This window comes from Anomaloglossus baeobatrachus, chromosome 2 (assembly GCF_048569485.1).
Source record: "Anomaloglossus baeobatrachus isolate aAnoBae1 chromosome 2, aAnoBae1.hap1, whole genome shotgun sequence".
Taxonomy (NCBI): Eukaryota; Metazoa; Chordata; class Amphibia; order Anura; family Aromobatidae; genus Anomaloglossus; species Anomaloglossus baeobatrachus.
The window spans coordinates 639202908-639208907 of NC_134354.1; positions in this window are offsets into that span (position 1 = coordinate 639202908).

The window sequence follows — 6000 nt, forward strand, 5'->3', positions numbered from 1 at the left end:
GTTTGGTGGTGGGATGTCGGTTGTGACACCACCCACGGGGTTGTGGTGATGGTGGGCACCACCGCTGCTGGTGACGGGGGGTTTCCGGGAGCGATGGCGGGTAGCAGCTGAGGTGTTGGCCCCTCCGTCTGGAGGGGCGGTTGGTCCCGGAGCCCCGGTTGGGGGAATGGATGGATGTTGGTGTGTAGGGGCTAGGTACAGGTGCAGATGCGGGTAGGCAGCGCGGAAGCGGGGCAGCCATATGGTGCAGCGCTGTGCCGGATGGCACTGGTGTACTCACTCAGGTAGTCAATAACAGAGTCTCTGGTAAACCAAACGGCTGGATGGACAGGGCCCGCAGTCGGCTGCGACGTCTTCACTCTCCCCGGACGGGTTGATGGCGGCTGTCTTTCCCTGCATCTGTGTGTAAGTGTTTGACCCCTATGGATTCCCATGGGTGGTCCGCTCCCCGGCTTGTACGTATCGGGAGAGCCCATTTTGCCCGCAGGCGCTGGCCCTTGGATCTCTGGCCGTTGGCGGTGGCTCTTATCTGGACGGGTTGGGCTGTTGCCTTCTGACGGGAATTGGGTGGGAATGAACCCCTGAGGTCCAGACCGCAATCAGAGAATTTGACCGTTACGGCGGCTTCCGATTCTAGTCAGGGTCTGAGTACCCTGCCTTGGTGCTTAGCTTCACTCTGCTCCACGGTTTGGTACCGGCGGGCCACCGCCCGACCCCGGTCCTACGGTTCCGCAGACGCCCACTAACTCCTGCAGACGGCCACCACCGTCTGCCGACCTTGCTGACTGTGCCTGGGCTCCAACCCAGACACACACAGTCTCTACACTTCATCCTCCAACACTCCACTCCGGAACTTCACTCCTCTACCTCCTGAACTCAACTCCTCCACTCCACTGTCTACTACAATCTGCTGTCTTTTCCCGCCTCCAGGCCTCTGAACTCCTCGGTGGGTGGGGCCAACCGCCTGGCTCCGCCCCACCTGGTGTGGACATCAGACCCTGGAGGAGGCAACAAGGGTTTTGTTTGACGGGTGTTCCCTACCAGGGAAGGGAGCGTGTGTGTGTGATGTTATTCTGTGACCCCTGGGGTCCAGGGTGTCACACTGGAATATGACAACATTGGAGAATAATGGATTACTTGATTCTTCTCAAATCTTTGGTAGTTAATCTGCATTTATTTTCTCAATATGTGTTTTGCGACCCTGTACATTTGATGATTCTGTGATTATGAAAGAGGAGTGCAGTGCTCGGTCCATCCCAGGCCTGCAAACTGTCTGTTACCTGTAGTGCTATTGCTTTGTTGTATACTTTTATTGTTTGGCCACAAGATGGCCATGGTGTGCTCTGCTACTTCTCTGGTCCTGAAAGTTAGGAAAGTGTTAGTGGGGGTGGAGCATGAGGAACAAAAGCAGTAGGAAAGGGAAAAATGGGAGGAGAGTCTCTGTAGGAGAGTAAAGGTGGCTTTACACACTGCAACATCGCAAACGACATCGCTGTAACGTCACCGGTTTTGTGATGTTATAGCGACCTCCCCAGCGACATTGCAGTGTGTGAAACACATCAGCGACCTGGCCCCTGCTGTGAAGTTGCTGATCGCTACAAATCGTTCAGGACCATTCTTTGGTCCTTTGTTTCCCGCTGTGCAGCTTGATCGCTAGAGAGTCTCAGTGTGTAAAAGGACTTTACAGCGACTTCGTTAGCGACTTCCCTTTCAAAAAGCTGCTTTACAACGTCTCCAATGACTAGCTAGGTCGTTCTGAAGGTCCGGATCGCTGTTGCGTCGTTGGCCAGGTCTGCCTGTTTGACAGCTCACCAGAGACTTTGTAGCGATCCCGGCCAGGTTGGGATCGCTGGTGGGATCGCTAGAAAGTCTCAGTGTGTAAAGGGGCCTTTAGACACTACACCTGTGGGAGGTGTCGAGTGTAGACCCAAGTGCAGTGAATAATTGGCCCCTAAGGGTCAATCCTGGACCGGCGGAATGAGGGATCCTAATTCCGAAGGATTTTGTTAACCTCATGCCCTGCTGTAGGTACAGTCCGGCCAGTTGGGAAGGCGACTGTTCCCCTGCTGCAGTTACCCGAAGAACCCCCTTGGCAGCCGAAGGTCAGTTGCGCCCTCCGGAGTAGGGTAAGTCTGGTCCTGGCCAGAAACAGGCTTCCGAGGAGAAACACGCTGTGGACCCCTTTTAAGCATAATGCAAGTCCTTGTGGGTGGGATAAAGGGGGCCAGGAGATAGAATGAACCAGACCCTGTATGTGTGAAGCTAGCCAGTGGGATGAGGGGCCTAGGAGTGTCCGAAGGTAACTGGGTGCCAGGGAATGGCCGGCCGCCAAATGAGTGTTATATATCTGTGGAATTGGAGTGGGAAAGGAACCCCTGTGGGACTGAAGTTGGTGCCCTGAAATGCTGTGACGGTGGTGTTGGATTAGGAGCGAAGTGTCTGATTACCAGTAAAGTTTGTTTAGTTAAGAGAATGTATCTGATTTGTCATTTCCTGACTCAGTGCAAGAATGTGGAGCTGTGTGAAAGACACATGAAGTCCCCTGTACGTGGAACAGAGACTGGAAGGCATAGGGTTAACCGCCGGCCGTGCTGCGGCCTGGTAACCGCTGAACTAACGGCCACTATTGCCTGCCAGTCACTAGCCCACAATTACACCCCAGTATCTTAAGAGTACAGCATCTCTCTTTAAGACTTGTAACAATATTTGACTTTTTAGAGTGAGTTAAATATCCTTTTCAGCCCATTTTACTTGAGGAAAACAAGCTAATAATTCTGCACACCTTAATAAAGATTGTTAATATCCTTGGGGCACAGCCTGCCTCGTTACACAAATACACCTCACCTGATATGCATCACCCACAAAGCAATCACATTTATGCAACTTGAAGTTGTAAGATTTGCTTAAATTGATGATATGGTAAAAATACTCAGTTGCCTAATACAGTATATCACAAAAGTGAGTACCCCCATCACATTTTTGTAAATATTTTATATAATTTCATAGGACAACACTGAAGATATGACAGTTGGTAAAATGTAAAGTGTATAGCTTGTATATCAATGTAAATTTGGTACGCGTTCTAAATAACTCAACACACAACCATTAGTGTCTAAACTGCTGGCAACAAAAGTGAGTACGCCTGTATGTGAAAATGGCCAAATTGTGCCTAAATTGTCAATATTTTGTGTTGCCACCATTATTTTCATGCACTGACTTAGATCTCTTGGGCATTGCGTTCACTAGAGCTTCACAGGAGCCACTAGTATTCTCTTCCATGGGGACATCACGGAAATGATGGCTGTTTGAGACCTTGTGCTCCTCCACCTTCCATTTTAGGATGCCCCACAGATGCTGAATAGGGTTTAGGTCTGGAGACATGCTTGGTCTCAGTTTCTTTAACAAGGCAGTGGTCGTCTTGGAAGTGTTTTTTTGGGCAGCTATCATGCCTTGTGGTCCAGTTTCTGAAGGAAGAGGATCATGCTCTGCTTCAGTATGTCACAGTATATGCTGGCATTCATTGCTCCCTCAATGAACGGTGGCTCCCAGAGCCAGCAGCACTTATGCAGCCCCAATCCATGACACTCCCACCACCATGCTTAACTGAAGGCAAGACACATTGTCTTTGTAATCAAACCTGGTTGCTGCCACACACTCTTGACACCATCTGAACCAAATAAGTTTATCTTGGTCTCATCAGACCACAGGACATGGTTACAGTAATCCATGTCCTTAACTTGCCTGTCTTCATCAAACTGTTTAGAAGACGTTTCCTTCTTGGGCGACAGCCATGCAGACCAATTTGATGCAGTGTTCAGAGTATGGTCTCAGCAATGACAGGCTGACACCCCCCCACCACTTTAACCTCTACAACAATGCTGGCAGCACTCAAACATCTATTTTGAAAAACAAATCCCCTGTATATGCACTTGTGACGCCCCTGAACTAGTCAGGGTATCACAGGGTTCTGCACTCCTTTCTCTTTTGGTGTAGAGCTCAAACCCCCATGGTTCTGGGATCCTAACCTTTGGTATTGCTGCATCAGCATTCAAATCCTAGCCACACCTCACAATACACCCTGTAAGGCACACCAGTGGGTAGTCTATCTGGAACAGGGCCACCCGCCTAGGGGGCAGGCAGACTGGTGGAGAAATGGTCACAGGGTATTAGAGAGGGGTGCCAGACTTAGTTTTGGAGAACAGTCGGCACAGGAAAATCTAGTAACCGAACCAGTCCCGAGCACAGCAGTGTACTGGACCCTAGATCAGGGACTAGCTTCACGCAATCTAATTATTAACCTGTGGAGGATAGTCTCTTTATGAACTTTCCCCAAGAGCTCAGAGATCGAAGGCATCAACACAACGAGGGGGATAGGGCTTTCCAGCTTATGCGGCCCACTGAGATCTCAAGTGTCAGCCATCAAGAGCACAGCTCCTCTAACTAACCATATGGAGCAGGACCCTGAAAGCTTCAGGCTGAGGGGTCACTCAGAACAGTCTAAATTTAGTGCATGGAGGCAAGTCCTGAACCATCAGCAATACCCACGGGTACGGATTCCCAGACAAGCTCCCCCTAAAGTGGCAGCGGCACCCAGAGACTTGGTTTACTTCTGTGTCAGAGTCTGCAACAGCCAAACGGCCTGAGTGAGTACGCTGCTCTCCCCTGAATCTCCCTGCCTGGCATGCACCCCGCTCCCCTACTCCTCCACCATCCAGAGTCCCGGGGCCTCCCCTACCCATGGAGGGAACGTCATCTGGCTGCCCTACTCCATCTCCCCCGGGTACTCCCATCGGCAGCGGCGGTACTCCCCTTACTGCGAAGCACGGGTGGCGTCACGAACATTAATCCCCTGTAAATAGACCTGTTTTTACTTTCGAGTGACCGCAAGCCCCCGGATCCGGAGACCCTCGAGCCACAGCAACCCCGGATCCGAGCAGTCCGACTGCTGCAGGGGTGGTACACACTCAACTTGTTTGGTCAACCATAGCAAGGTCTGTTCTGAGTGGAACATCTCTTGTTAGATTGTAGTATTATCTTGGCCACGATGCAGCAGCTCAGTTTGAGGCTGTTAGCAATCTTCTTATAGTCTTGACCAGGATCCCACAACCTTTTTTACCTTGAGAGCCACATTCGACTTTGAAAGTTGATCGAGAGCTACACTTTAGAGATGAAGACGTAGTCAAAGCCAATTTAGCAGTAGAAAACAGGAAACAACAACTGAAAATAAAGAATCTTCCCCATATTGATATCAGAGAGAAAAAGTGACCTCCATACAGAACACAATCCACTATACCAAGGCCAATAATACCATATACAAGGTAGAAATACTGCCACACCGTGACCAGACAACATATTATCACTACATAATGACCGAATGCAGGCACATATGTCACGCTCCCCGGGTCCTCTGCTCCGCTCCCCGGGTCCTCTGCTCCGCTCCCCGGCTCACCTGCCACGCTCCCCGCTCTTCAGTCTCCAGTGCCCGCGCTTCCCAGGCCTCCTGGTCCCCGCTCCCGGCGCCCGTCGGCTTCCCAGTCCCTGGCCGGCTCTGCTGCGTCCTCCTCTCAGCTTCCTGCCCTGGCTTCTGGCACCCGGGCCGCGCGCATGCGCATTAGGGCGCGCGCGCGGTCACTGACCCTTTCTTAAAGGGCCAGTGTCCACTGACAGGAAATGATGCACAGAGGTACAGGGTATAAAGGGGGTTAATGTCCAAGGGAGCGGGGCCTGTTCTTCGTGTTTTCCCAAGCTAGGAGTCAGGTCTCCTTGTGTTCTGTGAGATACTTACCTCTCTGTCTTCTAGAGCCGATCCTGCATCGCCATCCGGTCCTGCTGTATCTCGAACCCCGAACGCTGCCCATCTGCCATCCTGACAGTCCGTACCATCTCGGTTCCCTGCGGTGACCCGTCATCTCGCTCCAACGGTTCCGGACCCCGCCTGACATCATCACGGCTTCCGAACCTGAGCTCCGTCACCCGGACCACCATCAGTGACCTCGTGGT